This window comes from Callithrix jacchus, chromosome 4, assembly GCF_049354715.1.
Source record: "Callithrix jacchus isolate 240 chromosome 4, calJac240_pri, whole genome shotgun sequence".
NCBI lineage: Eukaryota > Metazoa > Chordata > Mammalia > Primates > Cebidae > Callithrix > Callithrix jacchus.
In genome coordinates this window covers 172,313,367-172,338,375 of record NC_133505.1, presented here as the reverse complement: position 1 = coordinate 172,338,375, position 25,009 = coordinate 172,313,367, and the positions used below count along the sequence as shown (strand labels likewise).

Sequence of the window (25,009 nt, the reverse complement as noted above, 5' to 3'; positions counted from 1 at the left end):
AGGCCTGAACAGAATAAGAAACTGATCCTCCCCAAGTGAGACAGAGTTCCCCTGCCTGATGGCCGTTGAGCTTGGACATTGGCTTTTCCTGGGTGTACAGCAGCTTCCAGCCCTCGGATTCAAACAGGGCATCATTTCTATAGACCTTGGAATTGCCACTCTCCATAATCAGTGAACCCAGTCCTCATAATACCTGTCTCCCTACCTACCTACCCGCCACCTGTCTACCTATGTATCTACCAACCCACCTATCTACCTACCTACAAACTCACCTATCTGTCTACTTATCTATCTTCCTACATACCTACCCATCTACCTACCTACCTACCCACCACCTATCTACCTATGTATCTACCTACCCACCTATCTACCTACCTATGAACTCACCTATCTATCTACTTATCTATCTTCCTACATACCTACCTACCTATCTCCCTACCTACCCACCCATCACCTATCTACCTATGTATCTACTAACCCACCTATCTACCTATGTATCTAATAGCCTACCTACCTACCTACTTACCTACCTACCTATTTACCTACTTATCTATTTACCAACCTACCTACTTCTCTACCTATCTATCCACCTACATATCTACCTACTTACCTTCCAACTGACCTATCTTTCTACATATCTACCTACCTCCCTCCCAGCCAATCTATCTCCCTACCTATCTACCTATCTACCTACCTACCTACCTACTTACCTATCTATCTACTTATCTATTTACCAACCTACCTATGTATCCACTTATCTACCTACCTACTTACCTATCTACCTACCTACCTTCCAACTGACCTATCTTTCTACATATCTACCTACCCACCTTCCAGTCAATCTACCTCCCTACCTCCCTACCTACCTCCCTACCTCCCTACCTACCTACCTACCTACTTACCTATCTATCTACTTATCTATTTACCAACCTACCTACATATCCACTTATCTACCTACCTACTTACCTATCTACCTACCTACCTTCCAACTGACCTATCTATCTTCCTACATACCTATCTACCTACCTCCCAATCAACCTATCTACCTATCTACCTCCCGACTTATCTACCTATCTACCTACCTACCTGTCTACCTCCCTATCTACCTACCTACCTACCTACCTACCTACTTAGCTATCTACCTACTTACCTATTTACCAACCTACCCACTTATCTACCTATCTATCTGCCTACCTACTTAGCTATCTACCTACTTATCTATCTACCAACCTACCTACATATCTACCTACCTACCAACTACCTGTCTACCTACCTACCTGTTATCTATCTATCTATCTGCCTGCCTATCTACCTATCTATCTATCTGCCTGCCTGCCTACCTACCTATTATTTATCTATCTGCCTGCCTACCTACCTATTATCTATGTATCTATCTGCCTGCCTACCTACCTATCTATCTATCTGCCTGCCTACCTACCCACCTACCTACCTATCTGTCTACTCTCTTATTGGTTGTGTTTCTGTGGATGATCCTAATACAGAATCCACATGAACACAATTACACTGTTTAGAGCTTTTGTGTTTTACCAGCTTAAGGGTTCTTATCTTTCACCAATCTTTAAAATCCTCTGTCACTGGCTGTGTGAAAACAGCATCTCTGTCATTCTCCTTATTCTCTCCTTCTGGTGCTCCCATTAAGAACATGCTGGATGCTCTCCTTCTGTGTCCCATGTGTCTTAACTTTGGTGTTTTCTAGTTCCTTACCCTAAGGCCACGCCCTGGAGACTCCTCAGTCCCACCTTCCCATTCACTAATTCTCTCTCATTAATTTTATCCAATATGCTATTTATTTCATTTTGTATTTTTAGTAACCATATTTTTATTTCTAGAAGCTGTTATTTGGTTCTTTTTCACATCTGCCTGTTCTTTTCTTTTAAAGTTTTTTTAAATGATTGTGTTGAATCCTTTTTCTAAGAATTTCAAATATACCTATAGATGTTTTGCTTGTTCTAGCTTCTGAAATTTGGGGAGTGCTAATCTTCATTCTGTTGTAAGTCCAGGGTCTCTCCTGTGTATCTTCCCCTTCTGTGCCATCATTTTCACTCTGACATCTTTTTCTGTGGGAAGCACATGTGTGGCTTGAAGAGAGAAGGCAATGTCCTTCTCTGAGGCGGCCCACCATGTGTGGGTTCTTACACCATAAAGATACCGTGTAAGTTTGGAATTCAGATCCATGTTAGGTATGAGAATTGTGTTTTCATCAAGGCTTTTTCTTTAACCAAGAGACCAGGAGAGAGGTGGCCCTTTGCAGTTTCTGTCTCCCAGCAGATGGGTCCTTCTACTTTTGTTTCTCCTGGGGAATGGAGCCGTTGTGGAATCCTCATTCCAGGCAGCTGCTCAGCTCCTTGTCCTCGTCCTGCACACACATGAGGCCCTAACACCATTTCTATAAGCAGACATTTTTAGTTGGCCTGAGGGTAGGGATGTCGCATGTTGGATCCTAGACTGTTACTGGAGGTACTGATACTGATCAAAAGGCCCAGTTTTTTTTTTCTTCCTAGACCAGAGTGTCACTTTATGGCGTCCCTATACAATAACTTTATAGCTGGAGCTTTCCTGACCTCAGTGGAAGGCTGGTGCAGGAAGAAGAGATTGTGAGGTGTGTTAAGTAATGAGAAAGTAGCATTATGTCTTTTGAGACAAGAGAACAGTTTAATTTTCTCCTGTCAAACAACGGGGTGTTTTAATAATCCCAGCCTTTTAAAGCCTCAGACTTCTAAGTTCCGTTACATCTTTGACATGATTTCTCTTTGCGATTCCACCCACTCTTATGAGAATAATAACATGCTAATGCTCTATTCTTCTCCTGTGCTTTTTATTCAGAGAACTCCAAGCACTTTACAGACACTGCCACTTATCCTTACAACACCTTTGCACACTGTGGTAGCTACTTTGTTAGTAGAAAAGTCTCTTTCATGGAAAATGGAGACCAAGCAGCTCCAGCGTGGCAGCACCGAGAGCAGTATCAGATCACAGGACAAATGACGGGTTTCACAGGGCAGCAGGAGCTAGGAAAGGGCCTTTCCCCCTTATCCCAGCACAAGTGGGCTGTTCCTAATCTAAACGCTATAGAAGAAAATAAACCCTGCTGCAGATCTTCTTCAGGGAATACCTTGAACACAATAGGTCCACTTTTGATTATTTGCCGTATCTCAGATCTGGGTGGAGCATGGCTGGGGAGGTTCCCCGCAGGCTGAGGACAAGATTACTAGGATCTTCATAGCCAGAAGCTGCTGGGAAGCTAATGGAGCCACAGTGCCGACTGGAAATGCACTGGGCATGTAAACACACACCGTTTCTGGAACAGTGCAGGCTCCGCTGGCAATGAGCAGCTTCGGAATTCGGAGCAGGTGGTAGTTACTCATCCGGATGGGCAGCTGGCATCCCAGAGAACTGCCACTGGGAACCGGGGGCCTGAGAGCCAGGCTACGGTCCGGGTCCTGGGAAAGAAACCGGCACGTGAAAGGGAGCCCTGGCTCGCCGAGGCCAGCTGTGGTTGGCGGCCGGTGGACCGATGGCACTCACCAGGATGGGGCTGAGGAGCTCCTGGGAGGTCCTGACGGGGAAGAGCTGGAGTCAGAACCGAGACAGGGCTGGTCTGCCAGTAGAGACTCCAGAGCTTCTGTGGGGAGATTTTGGAAGGGAGGGTGGGGCCACAGAGGGAATAACATTGTTTGCTTTCTGAGTTCCAACCACGTTGCCTCTTCTGGAAATTTGCAAAGTGTGAAGAGTGTAACTTCAGCAATGAGCCCGCTCACGTTACTGACATGGTTACAGGGGGACTGGCCCGCTCAGTCAATGGGGTGGACGTGAGGGGCTGGATTCTGCGTGGCGGCTGGTGAAGCTCCCGTCTAGCTTGTGTCTCTCCCTTGGGGTCGCCCAGCTGTGACTGTGTGCCGCCACAACTCTTAGACGGCTTAGAGGAAGGAGAAGGTTTGCGTCCATGTGGTGCTCACTGATGATTCTAGAGGTCAGCACATCTGTGAGGCTGAGCCATCTGTCCTGAGGGTCCGCCCCACATCCAGGGCGGGTCAGCTTCCAGGCCTGATTTCTTCCTACACTGTCAGAATCCTGAAAGAGAGGTGGTAAAATAGGTGAAAGACAGCCAGGCTATCATTTTGAGTTCACTTAAATAATAAAAAACCTATGTGGTAAAGCATTGAAACGAGGCCTGAAGTAATAAAAGGGAGAGGCAGATGGATCTTGTGAGAAAGCCAGGTTTGGGTCCCTTCGCTTCAGCCGAGCAAAGGAGTCTCCCTTCTGCTTCCCGGGTCGTGGCAAAAAAGAAAACAGTCTGAATTAATTCCAATGAAAGGGCACCTATCTAATGGCAAATCCAGAGATAGGGCTGGGCACATGTGTAATTTTCTCGTAAAAGAATACTAATATTCTCTGCCAAATGTAAATTTAGAGAAGTTAATTTTGTGAGTTTCACAAAAAGGGACTGAAGAACATGGGCATGTCCTTATTTGCAGTCTTACCCAAAATGTCGAGGCCATTTCATTTGCCTGCTTCTTACCTTGATTCTTGTTGCCAGTTGAAAGGTAATATGAAATATTGAGCTCTCTGCGGACCTAACTGAACATGGGGACAGTCACCAACTCTTCAGAAGCACTCACCAAGTCCTAGGCATCTTTCTGAGTGTTTTAACACCTCAACTCATAGACCTCATGTCTCCCTCCTGCAAATGAGAATCCAGAGGCACAGAAAGTGTTCACAGTCCAGCCCGTGGCCACATTTAAAACAATGGCAGAGCCAGGATTCCAGCCTGGAAACTGTGGCCTCAGAGGTTGACTGCGTAGCGGTTCTGCTGTATTTTCTGGATCAGTCAAGTGCAGCTAGCTGCCCCTTCCTCACGCCTCTTCTCTTGCTATTCTGCTGCAGCGGCAGATGCACCTCTCACTCCTCCAAGGAGCCAGGCAGAGACCCGCCTCGGGCCTTTCTCCTGGGTGCTTCTGCCTGGAACTCTCAGGAGACACACGACCTCCTCCTCGCTTCCTTTAGGTTCAGTTCTGCTCTTCCCCACTGAGGCCTCCCTGAACCTTCCTGTGGAGCTCCGACTCCCTTCCCTACACGCATTTCTCGACAGCACTTTACCCAGAAAGGGCACAGTGTGTTTGACGTGGCTCCTGATTCCTTGTCTCTAATTTTTGCCCGTTATGTCTTCTGCTGAGTCTCCAGGAGCCACCACGAGGCCGCAGGGACAGGGAGTTCCACAACTCTGGGATGCGGCAGGGTTCCATGGCCTGGTGTGAGGTGACCCTTCTGCACAATTTGCATCTTTTTTTTGTTTTTTTTAGATAGAATCTCACTCGATCGCCCAGGCTGGAGTGCAGTGGCATGATCTCAGCTCACTGCAACCTCCACCTCCCAGGTTCAAGCGATTCCCCTACCTCTGCCTCCTGAGTAGCTGGAATTACTGGTGTGAGCCATTATGCCCAGCTAATTTTTTGTATTTTTAGTAGAAGCCAGGTTTCACCATGTTGGTCAGGCTGGTCTTAAACTCCTCAAGTGATCCGTCCAACTCTGCCTCCCGAAGTTCTGGGATTACAGGCGTGAGCCACCGCACCTGGCCTTGTCACCTTTTAAATGGCACATACTCTTGCATTTGTGTATGTCTGCTACAGTTCAGCATAACAGAGAAAATGCTCTGAGATAGGGAAGTGATTCATTTGCAATGTGAAATTGAGAATAAGGAATCATTTCAGAAAAAACATGGCTTTTACATTCAGCCTGTTAGAAAAAAGTAAACTCTCAGTAGAAACTACAGAGGAAACACTGAGAAGGAACCGTTTTCACTTAGCTCTGTTTTCACGCAGCCTCACACTCCCTACCATTCATGCCCACTCCTCTGTTTTTGGTCGCCTTTTTTGGGGAAGGGGGTCATCTTTTTATATATTCATATACATATATATCTCCGGGAACTATGTCTCCTGTATATCTATCTTGAAAAACATATATCTTGCAAAAGATATACAGGTGACATAGTTCCCAGAGATATATATGTATATGAATATACGAAAGTCTTCGCTTGTAGTCAAAAGATAGCTTGGCTGGCTGCATAGACAATTTTTCAATCGAAAACAATACTGAGTGCTCCATTCTCTTCCAGTTGCAATGTTATCTGAAAGTCTGAAGCTAGTCTGGTTTTGCCCTTTAAACTAATCTGGGTTGGATTTCTTTTCTGCCTAGTAATCCATAGGCACTGTAGGTAATATTTGGTAACAAATAGATACAAGGACTTTCAAAGTTTGCTCTTTTATACTTTTTAAAAGGCTTTTCTTCAGATTAATCACTATTGTAGGCCTCCCCAAGCATGCGGCTTCATAGTATCTATAAAGATGTAGGAAGGCAGTGATTCCCATTAATGCAGTAACCCACCAGAACTGTGGGTCACTATGGTTGCGGCCCGGGGTCACCCATCCAAGTGCCCAAATCGGGTGAGTTTTGGGTTGCTGCCCCCAAGTGGTAGGAGCAGGTAATGCTTTATTATTATTATTATTTTCTTATCCTTAGTATCTCCCAGCATAATCCTTTTAAAAATAGATGTCTGGGAGGCCGAGGCAGGTGGATCACGAGGTCAAGAGATCGAGACCATCCTGGTCAACATGGTGAAACCCCGTCTCTACTAAAAATACAAAAAATTAGCTGGGCGTGGTGGCGCGTGCCTGTAATCCCAGCTACTCAGGGGGCTGAGGCAGGAGAATTGCCTGAACCCAGGAGGCGGAGGTTGCGGTGAGCTGAGATCGCGCCATTGCACTCCAGCCTGGGTAACAAGAGCGAAACTCCGTCGCAGAAAAAAAGAAAAAAAAACAAAAAAAAACAGATGTTTAACTCTCCACATCTAAGAACATTGCTCCAAGTAATTTATCCAAATATTTTATTCAATTTTTTAATCTCTTTATATATGTAAGTTAGAGAATAAAATTGGGCAGAAAAGAATTAAAACTCTATTATATTTTGGGGGGTTTTCCTTTTGAAAAGGGATGATATTCAATTTCACTGGAAACAATCCAGTTTTCCTGCAATTTTTTTTTTTTTTTTGAGGTAGAAGCTCGCTCTGTCACCCAGGTGGGAGTGCGGTAGCGTGATCATGGCTCACTGCAGCCTCAACCTCCTGGGCTCAGGAGATCCTCCTGCCTCAGCCTCCCAAGTAGCTTGGACCACAGGAACATGTCACCCCTCCAGGATGACTTTTTGTTGCATTTTGTTACGGGGTCTTACCGTGTTGCCTAGGCTGGTCTTGAGCTCCTGGCCTCAAGCGATCCTTCTGCGGTGGCCTCCTATTTCTTCCTAGTTTCATTCTAAGTGACAATCTTTATTCTTTTAATTGAGTGTATATAACTCTTACATAATGTAAATGAGTAAAGCCAAGTCTCAAAAACTGAGAAGTCAGAGGTCATCTCGAGCCCCAGAGACAAGTCCTGTTTGGCCCAGAAAGTGGTTGAAATTGTATTTAGAGACATCTGTGCCTTTGGGTCTGGTCATAATACCCCTGAGGCTGAGGCCGCCTTTGCTGGTGTCTTATACCAGAAAATTCTGCATTTTTGTGGATCTTATCTACATTTTGAATGGCTTAAAAAATGCATTTTTGCCTAAAACATGTCATTATTCTGACATCCTTCTTTTCTACCCTCCCGATTCTCCTGATGATTTCTGCAGTCATTCTCATATTTCCATCTTGCGGGGTAGTTTTTTGCACGGTGATAATTGGGAAGTTGGAACTGCAAACAGATTCCTTTTCTTCAAACCATCACATTTTTCAAAATGTGTATTATTTCTGGCAAGCTCCAAATGGAAGCAGGAAAGCCAGTCTTTGACTTGGATCAATGCCAGGCCCCAGCGCGTCCCTGCCGAAGGGAGAGGAGAACTGCGCGGCATGAACCCACTTCAATGAGCGCCCTCACTCCAGCACTATGGCAGAGATGTGTGCATTTCTCGTTTTGCGTCAGAAGCTGCTCTGAAGGTGCAGAGAAAAGCAGCTGTGTGAGTTAGAGTCCGACGTTACCCAAGGGTGGCAGATCAGGGGTCCTTCCTGCTCTGGAGGGGCTGTCAGAGACACATTTCACTTCTGGGAGGACATCCGAGAACGTTATGCTCGAGTAGAATTCCTGCTGGCTGCCCACCATCAGGATTCTAGCATCGTCTGAAAGGGTGTGTGTGTCGGGGGCGGGTGGCTATTGCTTAGACTGTTGGATTTTTTCCTAGTTTTCTGCTAAAGACCAAGGCCCACTTGGCTTTCTTAAGGAAAAAGAAAAACAACTATTTAAAGTCCTTTCTCTTTTTCCTGTCCGCCAACTTTTGCAAACTTCCAAAGCAGCCTTAGATTTTTACCTATTTCAGCAGCGTAAGATGAAAAGCAGCTAGACAAAGTAAAATGTCTTCTTTGTTCTTCGGAAACACAATTGTTCAAGTTATGTTTCTTTAAGTAAATGAATATACTAGGATGTTTTCCTTGCAATGTATCAAGAGATGGGACAAGAAGGCCAATGACTTAGTCATCTTTAAATCACTTTTGATCTCCTGGCCACTTTCCGTCTATCTACTCCCTCCGAATTTTCATAGGCATCTTGAATTCTGGAGAGCACTGGTGGCTTCAACCTTAGGGGGAGAACCAGTGAGCTGGTGCACTCCCTGGGGCCTCTCCTGGTCTCTATGTCATCTGGGGGGAGATTTTCTTTTAGTGATTCCCTCCTTGACTCTGAACACTGTTGGGAGAGAGAAAAAGGAAGGAACAGGTATCCAGCCTTCTCTTTGGAAAAGCCCTGGGCTCTTGGAAAGCCTCCCGTCCCTCAGCCAGCAGCTTCCACCCCTGCAGGGCGTGGTGGCTGGATTGGTCTCATAGGCTCTGAACACTGGACTCTTGCATCAGCTCCTGAGCAAGAAGTGTGATCCCAAGTGAAGGGAAGTCTGGCTCCCATCTTTCTATGCCTGATTCTGAGGGGGCAATTGGTGTGGATTCTCAAGGAGTCGCCTCCGCCTTGAGTCACTAAGCATGTGGTCGGTGCTGTCCAAAGCCAGCCTTTGACCGTCCCATGGTGCTGTCTCCCGTGTGGTCATTGCAGCTGAGTAAACAGGCCATGGGGAACCCAGCCCACGCGCAGAGTCTGGGCGGAGGGAGCAGCCTGGGTGCAGGGCAGGCGAGCCCCTGTGTGCTTGGCCCCGGAGAACCCTCCACGAGGGAAGGTGGACACGGGGCCTTCTGTGGCGGCCTGGCTGGGCCCATCCATCTCCCTTCGCGCTGTTTTCTGTTTGTTGGTTTGGGACACTTCTGGGCTTCTCTGCCATCTTTAGTTTGGTCATGAGTGAAGTGGAGAATTTTCCCAAAGGAAGGGCTGTTTTTGTTTTCCTGTGGTCAGCTACTGCCCTCGTAAAAGGCTGAACTGAGGGTTCGATTCTGCGTGGGAGAACCGCAGAGGACGGCCTGTGTTCCGGGGCCCTCAGATGGCCGGGAGGGCCAGGTCTGCTCCAGGAAGCCGGTTCTCAGTGCTGGGTGGGGTCCAACCACAGGACACCCTCCCTGCTCGACAAAGGGACAGACAAGGGTGCGGGCCCAGGGCCACTGGAAGGCGGTGCCCGTCAGCAGGTGTGGCCCATCGCAGCTCTCCTCTCCTGACCCCCGCGCTGGGCACCCGTGCCCATCTCACCGCGTTCTGCTGACAGAGCTTGAATTCTATCACCCTGGTGGTCATTTATTTTGCTTACTTATAAAACCAGCTATGCTTATTAATGTAAAATTGTAAAGCTATTTGTATAACTGTTGAGGATTATTCTTGTCCCCAGGAAAATACTTCTTTGTTTTTTGAATATTTCCTGGGTATGTATTTTTCCCATCATTACTGCCTTCCCATTTCTGTAAAGCATTTCTCAATTCATTTATTTGCTTGCTTTAGAGAATGGAGAACTGCTGGCTTTTCCCTTGGTCCCTCCAAGAGCTGGGATGTTGCAGAAACAGAATTCTGGTGAGATCAGCTCTTGCTCCCCGAAACCCCTTAACTCTCCAGCATAACTACTAACTCCTGGACTCTGCCTTTCCCTGTCTTGCCTGTGCACAGGAATTCAACATATTGTGTTCTTGTCTCTATTATATCATATTCTCTTAGTAATGCGCATAGGCCTCTGAAGATCACCGACTGTGCCAATTGAACTCTGTTTCCGTCCCTCATTGCGCCAAACGGACAGAATCCTTCAAAGCCACGGAGCTCAGAGTGGGCTCCTTCACCTGGTACATAAAGAAACTCTACATTGAAAGTTTGCAGAGGATAAGCCAGGCGCGGTAGCTCATGCCTATAATCCCAACACTTTGGGAGGCTGAGGCAGACAGATCACCTGAGGTCAGGAGTTCGAGACCAGACTGACCAACATGGAGAAACCCCTTATCTACTAAAAATACAAAATGACCTGGGTGTGGTGGTGCATGCCTGTGGTCTTAGCTATTCGAGAGACTGAGGCAGGAGACTCACTTGAACCCGGGAGGCCGAGCTTGTGGCGAGTCGAGATCAGATGACTGCACTCCAGCCTGGGTGACAGATTGAGACTCTGTCTCAAAAAAGAAAGGAAAGAAAGAAAGAGAGAGAGAGAGAAAAAGAAAGAGAGAGAGAGAGAAAGAAAGAAAGGAGGGAGGGAGGGAAGAAGGAAGGAAGGAGGGAGGGAGGGAGAGAGGGAGGGAAAGAAAGAAAGAAAGAAAGAAAGAAAGAAAGAAAGAAAGAAAGAAAGAAAGAAAGAAAGAGAGAAAGAGAGAAAGAGAGAAAGAAAATAGTAGGTTTGCCAAGGATGGTGTGGAGCTGGGGGGACAGTTGGGTAAGTCTTGTGCTTTCCAGGAGCAGACAGATGCGTCTTTACAGGCAGAAACAGAAGCACGGGGAGAAGGGAAAGGGAGGCAAAGGTGACTTACAGGTCGAGACTGCGAGAGAGGAATAAGTCGAAATGATTGATTTTTCTGGAAAGTACATAAGGCAACTTTTTGAAGCATGAGCATCGGGAGATAACCAGGAACTTCTAGGTTCAGCACATCCAACTCCTCACCTCCAACTCCACCCGTGGAATAGCGCTCCGCTCCTCCCCAGTTCTGAGCCACACTTACTGCCAGGAACGCATGGCTAAAACGTGACCCACTGAAATGGGGAAAGTTCCCTTATCCCGCTTGCAAGGTGTGCGATGGGGTGTGGCTTGCTTCTGAGGTACCCTGCTGCTCATACCCCCAGGGGGAGCATGCAGGCAGCAGTTTGTGGGGGCATGTTTGGGATCCAGCCCCATGGCAGCGTCTAGGGTTGAGTTTACAGCTTCTGAAGCCCTAGAGGGTGTTTTACTGGGAGCTGTTTCTGTTTTGCCATCTGCAGTGGCTCATGTCAGTCAGCTCCATTAGACCCTCTGCCTTATTGCAAGGACAGAGGGCTTTTTGTATCCTGGATTCTTGCTTAGCGTACCAGAAAAATTGGATCACACGTGGGCTTGGGAAATGAGGGTAAGGTATTATTGAGTGGTGGAGGTAGCTCTCAGCAGACGGATGGGAACTAGAAGGGGGCTGGAGTGGGAAGGTGGTCTTCCCCTGGAGTCAGACCACTCTCAGCTAAATTCCCTTGGCATTCACATCTTTCTGAAAACAGAAATGCCTGTCCTTACCTAGGTCCATGGGCACAGGCCAGAAGGTGGAGCCTTTGCCAGGGACCCGCCTTTCTCTACCCAGCACTTCACACCCCCTCCCACATCACCACTACGCCTCTCTCCTCATTCCTGGATGGGGAACCTGCCTCTGCTGTAGTGAGGAAGCGCATGGTGCTGCTGTAGACGGTCAGGAGTCTCCTGACTCCCCAGCATTCACCTCTTGACCACTTCCTGCAATGTTCAGGCTGTAGTTCCTTCTACCTTATTACGTCATATAAGTAAACCTCATTGGATTCCAGCCATTTCTGAGAAAATGAGGAACTTTGGGCAAACTTCCATTAATTATTCTTATAAGCATATCTTAGAAGAATTATAAGGACCTGGTAGTCCTGATGAAAGAAACTTCAAAATTACACTTGGCATATTCAAAGTCTAAGTGACCGGACGTAGCCCACAAGGATATCAAAAGTGAGCTGTAATAATTCGGAGGTGGTGAAGCCAGGAGGGCAGCCTGATTGCAGCTAGCCTTTTCAGGAGGGTCCAGCCACCACCTGTGTGGTGGAAATAGAGGCGAAAACTTAATTCTGCACTTGCATAGCTCTTCTAATTTTCTCAACACACTTTCGAATCCGTGACCCTCTTCTTAGTCTCAAAAGGGCCCTAAAGAGAGCAGGAAGGATTTGCTGACCTCATGTTACAGGCAAAATTCTGGGACCCTAGGAGACTTCTACCGTCTTGACCAAATCTATCATCTGTGGTTCTATGAGTTTAAACAAACTTTCCAATTTTTCCCAGTAAGTAAAGGGCAAAGATGCCAGGCATAAAACCTGTCCAGTGCGCACCCTGTCTGTGCACACGGATAGGGGTAGTTTCTATGTGGTGGTTCACTGACTAATATTCAGTCCCCTCATCTTAATTTTGGTGGATCCCGTGAGCACACTGAAGATGTAGAGTAGCCCTGCTTCTGGAAGCGCTTACGTAACGCGTGACGCACGCTTCTCAGTGAAATCAGCGTTTTATTCTCTCAGCATCTCTCCGAGGAATTTTTATTATCTGAATAAAATTTGTCGACTGACCCCCCAGGGGAAATTTTTTAAAAATAACCCAACCTTTATCTTATTCCTTGCTCGTTCCCACACCTCTCAAATTGGCTTTGAAATGTTTAACTATCCAATTCGAGGCAACTAGTCAGAAGCAGAACTTGTGTCGTAAACAGAGCTAAAAACGAGATAGTTAAAATTCATTTCCTACCTTACTTCCCTGGAGAAGGCTGGGGTTTATTCATCTCCCTGCTGATTCTAAAGTACAGAACTGAAGTATAGAATTGGTAGCAGCGGCGGCAAAACATGCTCTATTTTGAGCACAGTGAGATGCAGAATTCACACTGCCCGGCAGAAGCTGGGGAGCATGGCAGACACGAGTCGGAATTCCAGCTTTACTACGGCCTGCCTGTGCTGTCAGGAGCAAATCCCACTCCCGGCTGTGACACGCGGGGTCTCATGTGAACGAGGATGAGAAAACCTCACTATTTTTTTGCAGCACAGTCACGTTGTAAATAGAAAGGACTCGGAGATCTTTCTATATTTATGGCAAGCACTCTTCCCAGTCAACTGAGAAAATAAAGGACGGAGGAAGCAAAGAGGAGACTGGCCAAGGGAGAGACAGCAAATCACCGCGATTGTCCAGAGCAAAGCTCAGGAATTTGGTTTTGCTCCAGGTGAGAGTTCCGCGGCTTTGCCTGTCTGGGAGGCTCCCGGCCTCAGGCCTCCATGTGAGTGCCGCTGCGAGGCTGTGGCCACGGTTCTCGGTGAAATGATCAGCTGTGTGTCTATCTCATGCCACAACTAGATTGTGAGTCAGTGGAGATTGGCAGGCGAGGCCTAGGCATTCCCTGAGTTCCGTGAGTCTCAGGCTGCTGGCGTGGTGTGTTCACATTTTGCTTACATTGAATGAAGTGGGATTTCTGTTATATTCAATCCAAACAAAAACCTACTTCAAATTAAAATATATAGATATATCAAGATATATAAGATATCATAGATATATAAGATAGATATCTATGATATATCTAAGATATAATGCATCTATGTTTAAATTATATATATATATACACACATATATATGTGCATACACATTTTACTTAAGGATTTATACAATCCGTAGGATCTCATGTCATTTTACCTGAGAAGGTGAAGCGTTCACTCTGGTGTTTTGGCAGGCTCCATAGAAGTAATGCTCCAGACCTCACATACACTTAGGTGGCTTTACCAGACTTCACAAGTACCGTAGCCCCCATCCCCCACCTTACCCACGGTTTCACCTTCCGTGGCTTCAGTTACCCCTGGTCGCCTATGGTCCGAATATATTAAGGTATTTGGAGAGACCTAGAGAACACATTCCATAACTTTTATGGCAGGCTGTTGTTATAATTGTCCTAATTTGTTATGAGTTATTGCTGTTAATCTCTTATCGTGCCTAATTTATAAATTAAACTTGATCATAGGCAAGTATGTCTAGGAAAAAACACAGCATATGCAGGATCTGTTACTTTCCATGGGTTCAGGCCTCTGTGGAGTGTCTTGGCACATATCCCCCATGGAGAAGGATCTTTTCTTACCTGGTATTGTTCTAGTGTGAATATGAGTCTGAAGTAACCCTCTAAAACTTGGGCTGTCGTTGTAAACACGGGGAGCAGTACTCAGTTAAAGGAGGCTGCCTCCTGTGCTCCACAGGTAATGGGGAAGGCAGCCAAGAAAACGCATCCTATTCGCTTTCTATCACAGCACCGGACACGCTTTGCACATAGATTTCCATGAAGTTTATTTAATATTAAGATGAGACTAATCAGGTAGAATTACCTGACATAATTACATAAATAATTCTGTACCACTTGAAAAATTGGGGAAAAGTACGTTTTTGAATAAATATACAAATTTGTGGCTAAGTGTCCATTTAAGAAATTACCTTGGAATCCTTAGCTTTTGAAAACAGTGTAATTCCATGAAATGTATAACTTCTGCACCAATGATGTGTAGCTAGATATGGCAAGGCGATAATAAGTAGTTCTCAGAGGAAAAATTTAGCAACTCTAGGAACTTATCTGTCTTAGCTTCTCTTAATTTCCATATCAGTACACTTTTTGTTCGACTATATATTTTTATGTCATTTAAAACATTACAATCAGTTAATTAAAAGATGGCATGAGACAGGTGGTATTTGCACAGGTAGGGAATCTACACGTGGAGACTGAGCGCTTCCTGGGTTCAGAGGCATAAAGATCTCTCTCGAATGGGAATGAGTGTCCAGGGAGAAATCCGTGAATACCCTTTTTGTCCTGTTTATTTTTCCCACAAAGGAACGGTTTACCAGAAAAAGCATCTGGATTCAATTGCCTTTTCATTCACCATAGACCACTGATGGGATCTGGAGCCGCTTACAGACTCACAGTCTATAAGTGGCACTTGAGTATGGACAGGAAATAAGAATGACAAAAAGTGTTCCCTCCACGGTTCTTAGGAAATCCTCCTGGGTCTTTATTCATACCTCAAAATATCCATTTACCTTGAAGCAAATAAGAAGCAATACAGACTTTGTAAGTTAAGAAGTGATGAATTGGATTGGGGATGGATCATTCCTCACCAAATACCCAAATCCAATCTCTTTTGAAGTGTACTTTCACAGCTCAAGGTTCAGAGGAAGGGATAAAGGCATTAAATAGTAAACACGTCACACTGGAAGTGGCTCACAGCCAGGTCAAGAGAACTCTGTGCCACACCTGTGGCCTGGTTTTATTCCCCACACTGCGAGAAAACACATGTTGTCTTTGAATGGCTCAATTTGAATTTGTAAGTTCCTCTTCATACTGAGTTGATCTTTTTCTCCACCTAACTCTTTTTTATAGATATATAATTTATAATTTATTTATTTTTTTATTGTACTTTAGGTTCTGGGGCACACGTGCAGATCTTGCAGGATTGTTGCATAGGTACACACACGCCATGGTGGTTTGCTGTCTCCATCCTCCTGCCACCTACATCAGGCAGTTCTCCCAGTGTTATCCCTCCCCAACCTCCCTGCCCCCTGCTGCCCCTCCCTTACCCCCCATCCCCCAACAGACCCCAGTGTGTGACCTTCACCTCTTTGTGCCCATGTGTTCTCATTGTTCAACACCCACCTATGAGTGAGAACATGCAGTGTTTGGTTTTCTGTTCTTGTGTCAGTTTGCTGAGAATGACAGTTTCCAGATTTATCCATGTCCCTACATAGGACCTGAACTCATCCTTTTTTATGGTTGCATAGTATTCTACGTCCACCTAACTCTTTAACCCTAAAAATGGTCCAGTGTTTTACTGTTCCGTGTGACATTCTTAATGTCTGACACTATTTACACATAACTTTCTATACGTCCTCAAGATTCTTTCTTATTTAAAGTGACTTCCAAATCCATGAATATGGCAGAACCCCTCTTGGACACAGTCAACGTGTCCTCCTTAGACCCTCACGACCTCTGAGTTGAGAACGATACCCCATATATGGCCTGGCCAGAGCCACACAGAGTGGAGAGCACCTTCCATTTCTGGAGACTGGTCTGTCTATTCATCCTCAACTTGTCTGAGAGAACCCTCCTCCCAGTAATCTCATCACCTTGGCTCCTGCCAGACCGAAACACCTAAAATGCCTGGCCATGCCTTCTTGCATAAGAATAAGTGCTTATCGGGTGTCATTCCCGGAGGCTTCTCAGGGTAGTAGATTGATGGGTGCGAATTTCAGCCAACAGGTGTTCACATGTCAGCCAGAAGTTTAAAAATACCTACCTCAAGGGACGCTTGATGATGTAAGATTTGATCTTAGGAGAATTTCAGACAGGGTTTTCTTGGTCTCAATTTTTATTCTTCAGGTTTTCAAGCGGGACAGCCATGCACAGTTGCCAGCTGTACTCTGTGTAAGAGGCAAATAGGGCTGACGTGCAGCCCGTTCCTCTCTCAGCAAACCCTGTGCTGGCCTGGAGTTGCTTCTGCTTTTCCCTAACTTGTACATCAGCGCTTTTATAAACTATCAGTGACCCTGATCACAGGACGTGCTACAATTCAGAAAAGTATAGATAACCCCCCAAAATACCTCAAAGTAAGACATGACCATTAAAACAAATAAACAGTATGGAAATGCTTAGAACAAAATACAGGAACGTGCTCTCTCCCCCGTCTCACACACACCCACTTCCAAGTCTCTTATTTCTGCTGTTTCAGAAATTGACTCTCTCTTTCCTGTGTAATACCTCACTATTTTGTGATAATTACTTCGTCTCTTTAGACATTGTCTACTGAGTGCCTGTCACACAACAGGGAATCAAATTCTCATGGCAGTCCCTCCCCATCCTCACGCTTCGCACACCCCTGTGGACTCCGTGTGCAGTGGTCATGATTATTGGCTAAAGCTGTGACATTTGTAATTTGGTCCCTGCAAATATTTCTCAAGCCTGAGCCAAATAGTGTACTTGGATTCCATTTTTCTCTCTTGTACAACATGTCTTTTCCCTGCAATTAATATTAGTCTCGTTTCTTCATGTGCTGAGTTTTTTAGTTATACCTAATTTTTTCCACATGGTCTCACAGATCTGTCCAAGAACTGACAATAGAATTTCCAACTGTATTCCAAATATGTTTTAAAGTTTGGAATCAGCTCCAGGACCTTTCACCTGGAGCATCTCTCCCACCACCTGCCCAAGCTACACACTTCTGTGCTGGGACCCCCTGTCAGTCTCCTTTTGGAAAGTTCCTTTGCTGCATCCAGTATCTCACACTTCCCCTTTGTTGAGACTAGATTGAAAATGTATGCCGTGATGACATTTTCAGTGAGTGCAGAATTCCAGGTGAGAATCATGTTTCATTTGGATTCTTGTCATTTTGTAACACTGTGTCCTAGTGCCCAACAATGCTGTTGAGAAATAGAAGGCCATTCTCCTTCCCCTTCCTTCCTGCTGGCTGCTTCCCCTCTCTGGGCACTCTTGGGTTCTGTGCTGGATCACTGCTGATAATGAGCTTCACAGGGGCATTCCTTGGCCAGTTTCCTTCCATCCATTGCCCCAGTGTGTGCGATGCCACTGAACATGAGACTCCTGGACTTTAGCCCTAGGTGATTTTCCTGTGTTACTTCTTTAATAATTTCTTTTCCTTGGTTGCTTTTTTTCTGCACTGAATTCATCCTCTAATTTTCTTATTGTTTTTTTCTGTCCTTTTGCTGTTTTTGTTCTATTTTCTGGGGAATTTCTTCAATTTTATTCTTCCAACTACTGGTTTTTACAATTTGTAGTATTCCATTTTCAATTTCCAAAACCCCTATATTGTTCTTCACTTCCTTCTTTTATAACATTCTTTTTTTTTTTTAACCATCAATGCAATATCCTTTCTTTTCCCTCTGAGAATGCTATAGTTCTAAGAACTTATTTTCCTCCCTATGTGGTCTCTTTCCGAGTTTCCTTTTGCTGTGTATTATTTTAGCCTCAGTCATTCTTGTTGCAAGCTTTCCTTGGTTATCTCGTTATCCTTAGCCATTCTTTCCTAAGTAAGAGCAAGACACTAAAATGCAGATGGAAGCTCTGGTGAGGGGTGGAGGGCCGTTGGCACATGTTGCCTGTTGAGCTTGCTGTAGGGCGATCGCATGAGGGGATGGTTCCCTACACTTCAATAGCTGCAGGGGTTTTCTTTGGTACAGTTCTGCTTCTCCAGAAAATGCTCTCCTATGTCTGGTCTGGGGGAAAAGATGGGGGTTTGGCTGCATGCCCACAGCATGCATGCTAGGAACAGAAGAAGGGGCGGTGGGGGCAGTCCGTGGGGGAGAGGAGCACTTCACAGTCCGATAGCTTCACACACTCTCATTGTGTCCTGTTCTATCAGACCCTCATGCCTTCACTACACACAGTGCTTCTGAGTCCAGAGTCCCTCTGGTTTAGTTTCTTCAAGGCATAAACACTTTCTTTCTTCTGGGGATTTGGGACAGTGTGTTATAAACAAAATTTATTTTCATCTATTTATGATAATGCATTTTTTCAAGGATTTTCTTTTAGTGCTCGCTCTAGCGGCACACTTACTAAAATTGGAACTACACAAAGAAGATTAACAAGGACCCTGTGCAAGGGTGACATGCAAATTCATGAAGTGTGACACATTTTTAAAAATAACTTGAAATGGACCACTATGCAACTCCTAAAAGAAAACGTAGGAAACATCATCGTGACATTGAATTTGGGAATGATTTCTTGGATATGATGTCAAAAGCACAGGCAACAAAAGAAAGCTGAGAAGGTGGATTTTATCAAAATTAAAAGCTTTTGTGCATCAAAGACACAATCGACAGAGTGAGAAGGTAACCCACAGAATGGGAGAAAATATTTACAAGTCATATAACTGATAAGGGATTATTATCCAGGTGATGTAAGGAATTCCTACAACTCAGCAACCACAAAAAATCCCAGACATCCTAATTCAGAATGAGCAAAGGACTTGAGCAGACGTTTCTCCAGAGAAGATATACAGATGGCCAGCAAGCACATGAGTAGGCACTCGGCATCCACAGTCATTACCACTCCCCACCCATGAGGGTGGCTGTGATGGAAAAAAGCCAATAAATAAAAGTCAGACAATGATGAGAGTTGGTGAGGACGTGGAGAACTGGAAAAACTGGAACCCTTGTGCGTCGCTGGTGGGAATATGAAGCAGTGCAACCATTGCAGTCAACAGTTGCCAATTCCTCAAAATACTAAACATAGAATTACTGAATCATCCAGCAATTCCACTTCTGCATACATACTCAAAAGAAGCCAGGTGTGGTGGCTCATGCCTGCAATCCCAGCACTTTGGAAGGCTGAGGTGGGCAGATCCCAAAGTCAGGAGTTCAAGATCAGCCTGGCCAACATGGTGAAACCACATCTCTACAAAAAAATACAAAAAGTAGCTGAGTGCGGTGGTGGGTGCCTATAATCCTAGCTACTTGGGAGGCTGAGGCAGGAGAATTGTTAGAACCCAGGAGGTGGAGGTTGCAGTGAGCCAAGATTGTGCCATTGCACTCCAGTCTGGGCAACAGGGCAAGACTCCATCTCAAAAAAAAAGAAGGCAGGGATTCTTTTTTTTTTTTTTTTAGGAAATAAAAGGAGTGAAGGAGAGGAAGAATGTATATTTTGTATATCTAAAGTGGAGAGCTCTATTAATATTTATTAAGTTTACTTGTTCCAGATCTGAGTTCAAGTCCTGGATATCCTTATTAATTTTCTGTCTCGTTGAGTCTAAATCTCTTTATGAGTCTTATGCATCTGGGTGTTAGGATCATTAGCTCTCATTGTTGCATTGATCCTTTTACCACTATATCTTTGTTGCTTTGAAATCTATTTTATCAGATGCGAGAATCGCAACTCCTGCTTTTTATTTATTTATTTATTTATTTATTTTTGCTCTCCATTTGGTTGGTAAATCTTTCTCCATCCCTTTGTTTTGAGTCTTTGTGTATCTTTGGATGTGAAATGGGCCTGGATGCAGCATACCGTTAGGTTTTGGCTGTATCTTTTGATCGGGGGATTTAGTTGATTTAAATTTAGGGTTACTGCCATTTGATGTTAACTGGCTGTTTTATCCATTCGTTGATGTAAATTCTTCTTTATGTTGATGCTCTTTACTTTTTGGTATATTTTTAGAAAGGCTAATACTGGCTGTTCCTTTCTATGTATAATGTTTCTTTCAGAAGCTCTTGTAAAGCAGGCCTGGTGGTAATAAAATATCTGAGTACTTGCTTGTTCATAAAAGATTTTATTTTTCCTTCAATTGTGAAGCTTAGTTTGGCAGGATATGAAATTCTGGGCTGAAAGTTCTGTTCCTTAAGGATGTTGAATATCGGCCCCCACTCTCTCTGGCTTGTAGAGTTTCTGCTGAGAGATCTGCTGTAAGTCTAATAGGCTTCCCTTTGTGGGTAACCTGACCTTTCTCTCTGGCTGCCCTTAGTATTTTCTCCTTTGTTTCAACCCTGGTGAATCTAACGATTATGTGCCTTGGGGTTGCTCTTCTTGAGGAATATCTTTGTGGTGTTCTCTGTATTACCTGGGGTTGAATATTATCCTGCGTTGCTAGATTCAGAAAGTTTTCCTGAATAATATCTTGAAGAGTATTTTCCAGCTTGGATTCATTCCCTTCAAGACATTCAGGTACACCTATCAAACGTAAATTAGGCCTTTTCACATAGTCCCATATTTCTTGGAGACTTTGCTCATTCCTTTTTATCCTTTTTTCTCTATTCTTGTCTTCTCATTTTACTTCATTAAGTAGGTCTTCAACCTCTGATAGCCTTTCTTCTGCTTGATCAATTCGGCTATTCAAACTTGTGCATATTTCGCTAAGTTTTTGTGTTGTGTTTTTCAGCTCCATTAGTTCATTTATATTCCTTTCTATATTGTCTATTCTTGTTAGCAGGGATTCAAAATAATATTTGTATCCATTTTTTTTTTTTTGAGATGAAGTATCCCTCTGTTGCCCAGGCTGAAGTGCAGTGGTGCAATCTTGGCTCACTGCAACCTCCACCTCCCAGGTTCAAGCAATTCTGTCCCAGCCTCCCAAGTAGCTGAGATTACAGCTGCACACCACCTTGCTTGGCTCATTTTTGTAGTAGAGACAGGGTTTCACATATTGGTCAGGCTGGTCTCAAACTCCTGACCTCAGGTAATCCACCTGCTTTTGCCTCCCAAAGTGCCGGGATTACAGGCGTGAGCCCCTGCGCCCAGCCTGTACCCATTTTTATAGCATCCTTATCACAATCGCCCAAAGGTAGAAGCAAGTCAAGTGTCCCTCAGTGGAGGAGTGGATGAACAGATTATAGTGCCCCCACACAATGAAATATTACTAAGCCTTAAAAAGGAAGACAATTCTGACACACGCTACAACGTGGATAAACCTTGACAACATTGTGCTAAGTGAAATAAACAGGTCACAAAAAACAAACACTGTGCGATTTCACTTACACGAGGTACCTAGAGAAGTTAATTGCATAGAAACAGAAAGTTGCATAGTGGTTTTCAGGAAATTGGTGTTTAATGGGGACACGGTTTCCATTTCCTAAGATGAAAAGTGTTCTGGGATGGTGGTGACGGCTGAGCAATATGAAGGTACTTAACGCCACAGAACCGAGCACTTTAAAACGGTTACGATGATGAAATTTATATATCCTCTTACCATGATTTTAAAAGTAATTTTCCTTAAAAATCAAGAATAGTCATTAAAAAAAGAAAGATTTTGGCTGACAGACATTTCATTCCATTCAGATGCTCAGAGCCACCCTGAGTTCCCCCTCTTCCTTGCTTTTCTTTATGGCAGAATTCTCCTGATCCATACCTATGACCCCTTTTTCCTGAATGCAGGGGAAAGTAAAGGTCTCCATTCTTCTTCAGGGCTTCGCGCTCTTAATCCTTCATCCAAATGTTGTCTTCGGTCTGCTCTTCTCAAATGGGCTCATTTCTCCAGATTCCACTGGAGCTGCTCCCAAGTCACCGATGATGCTGATCTTCAATTCCAATCTGTCTTTCTCAGAACTAGTTCTTTAAAGTGTGCTTACAACAAATGATCCCATGGCCCTGCCTTCCCATTAGGAGAGAAGGTGTGCAGTCAGCGTCCTTCACGCTGCTCCCGCTTCTTGGGAGGCCCAGGCGGCTTGTTTTAATCCTGAAGTGTCCCTGCTGTGTGCATGAGCACATGAGAAAAGAAGAGTGAAAGATGCTATATAAAGGAATCATATTGTGAGTTTCATAAGCAAATCAATTATGAGTCCATAATTTGTGAATTTTGTGGAGACTCGGAACCCAGGCCTCTGTATCTCAGCACCCGGAAGGCCTCCCACTACAGGATCAGAGAACCCTGTAGCTGGGGGTTGGGTTCGAGCCCCGGCACCTGGGCATCATCTGGTCTGCAAGGCAGAACCTGCTCTTAGCCTTGGCAGCGTCCTGAGGTCTTTCTGTCAGAACAGCTTCATTCTAATTGTTTATCCTCAGCATGTACGGGGTACTTCAGTGCAGGAGCTGGAGGGGCTGCTTCCGTGGGCAAGTCTCCTGCATTTACTATTACAGGGAGCTCCCAGGCAGGGTATAGATAAGAAGAGGAACTCTGACTGTCTGGTAGGACAGAATAAAGCTGAGGAGAAAGTAATATACAACAGTAACTTGTGTGATGCCACAGGAGAGGACTCACAGATGGGAAATTAGGGTCTAACCCGTGCCTTCTGACCATGGTGCCTCGAAGAGGAACCTTCCCCCACTGCGGAGTGATTGAGGGTCCTCTGCTTTCTATGCAGCAGGTGACATGCCATCTTCTTTCCGGTACTAACCCACCTGATCCGTCGTCCATACCTCAGGCCCCTCACACACTGAGAGTCTGTGTGTGTACATGTGTGTTCATGTGTGTGCATGTGTACATGCATGTGCATCGGTGTGTGTCTCTCTTCACCTCTCCCTCCTCCTTTTCCCCTTCATTCCCTTGGAATCTATTACTTCCCTACAGGTTCCTTCAGGGGAACATGGTCTTTTTGCTGACCCAAAACACAGCATTCCTGGAATCTGCTGAATGGTCGATTTGGGGAAAATAAAAAATCTAAATACAACATTGGCTCGAATTTATACGATGCTCAGCTGATGCACACACCACTTCTGTTGGCTGATTTTTGAGTGTGTGGGCAGCATATGGTTCTAGGACTAATGTTTTTATCTTACTGTTAAACATTTTTAAATCCTAGTTTTCATCTGTATAAAAATATGATTGCTTATCCCAGAACTGTGTGTCACCTGTGTGTCCCTAAGCCTTGCCAGCTGCTGAGTGTGAATGAGGGTGCAAGCCCGTCTGGCACACAGCCCACGTGAGCATGAGCAGCCTGCTGCACCTGCTCACTGAGCCCTGCTGCACCTCAGCCTTCCTCAGGGGTCCACAGGCGGCCCTCCCTGCAGGCTGAGCCAACACTCCACCCTTGTGGCCTTGGGCTCCTGCCCAGGCACTCCTGCCCTGCCCTGTGAGCCCAGAGCTCTTGGTTCACATGGGGTCTATCTGCTCCTTGGGCTTTGTGGAGAGGAAGGGGAGCAACCCACTGAGGGGGGTTCTCCTTGCCCTGGGCTGGGGTAGGCGGTGCCTTCCAGTGCTGCAACCCCAGAGCAAGCATCGCTCCCAGGTTCAACACATACTTCTGTCACTGTGGGTTGGGACCTGGCCACAACCGGCCACCGCTTTGTCCACAGAACAAAGTGGTGGCCAGTTGAGACTCTGGGGCTGCAGCCACTGGCCACATAGACTCCTGTTTCTTTAGGGCATGGATTCACGGCGTTTTAGCCCTTTTGCGATTTGGTTCCTGTCTCCCCAACTGAAACTCACTCCTTGGCACCTCCAGGCTCTACCCCTGGGACACCCCTGTGGAAGGGCTGTGAACGGGGCTGCTGTGTCTGGATTTGAGTAGGGGGCCCTCTCCCCTGGCTGCCACAGCCCTGCCCCTGGGGTTGCCACACCACCTACCAGCCTTGAATTGATTTTGATCTGCAGCTGAGTTTCCATCTCTGTCTACTCCTCTTATTTTGGAAAGAAAGGTTGGCTTTGGTGTTTTAGCTTCAAAAATCATTTGAATGTATTGAAATGTGACAGAAATGTACATGATCAGACTCACAGGACTGGAAGCCTGGAGGTTAGAAATGACAAACCCACAACTCCCCTCCCTGGCTCTCCCCAGAGAGGGCAGGAATGGCTAAGGCACGGCACCCCCTCTACAGGCTTCCAGCGGGTCAGGGGTGGCCCTCAATCGGAAATCCTTACTGGCCATGCATAGCTTGGTTCTGTGCACAAGGCATGCATGCTGAGCTGCCCAGTGGTAGCCAGGAGTTTCCAAATGCCATATGCATTAGGGGCCCCCTGGCATTTGGCTGGTTTTGGTTTTTGTTTCCACACAACTCTAATTACTCAGAGTGTTGTGAGGATAATAGTTTCATGGACGCTTTGGTGTATTAGAGCTTATACAAGTGTTCTCCCTCTACCTGGACGGCTTATGTATCAATCACACTTCAGTAAGGCAGGCTTGAAGTGTTTTGTAAGGCATGGCATGTGTTTCAATCCAAAATGCTTATGACATATCAAAAATCTTCCTCAGCAATAAAGCATTCAAATAGCTATACATAGGATTTAGAAATTATTTATAATTGATTGTCATATGATCTTTCATTTCAAACTTCTGTGACCTCAGCTTTCTTCTGTTACTTATGTACCAGTGTAAAAATAGAAATACAGAGTCCATCCTGATGACAATGCCTTCTGCACCCCGAACCACACCATCTGTCTGTCAGGGTGCCAGAATGCCCAACATGAAGGGCCAATGGGAGCCCCAGGCA

At 45.3% G+C, this 25,009-nt stretch overlaps 1 protein-coding gene and 1 non-coding gene across 6 annotated transcripts in view; both read left to right on the top strand.

Annotated features, from left to right (window-relative positions):
• The window catches only part of PDE10A (phosphodiesterase 10A), a 684,633-nt gene that overhangs the window by 260,004 nt on the left and 399,620 nt on the right, over window positions 1-25,009 (top strand). The gene's annotated exons all lie outside the window — the stretch shown is intronic.
• LOC118153273 (U6 spliceosomal RNA) lies at window positions 18,688-18,794 on the top strand. Its single transcript, XR_004742530.2, has one exon. It is a non-coding gene; the product is annotated as a U6 spliceosomal RNA (small nuclear RNA).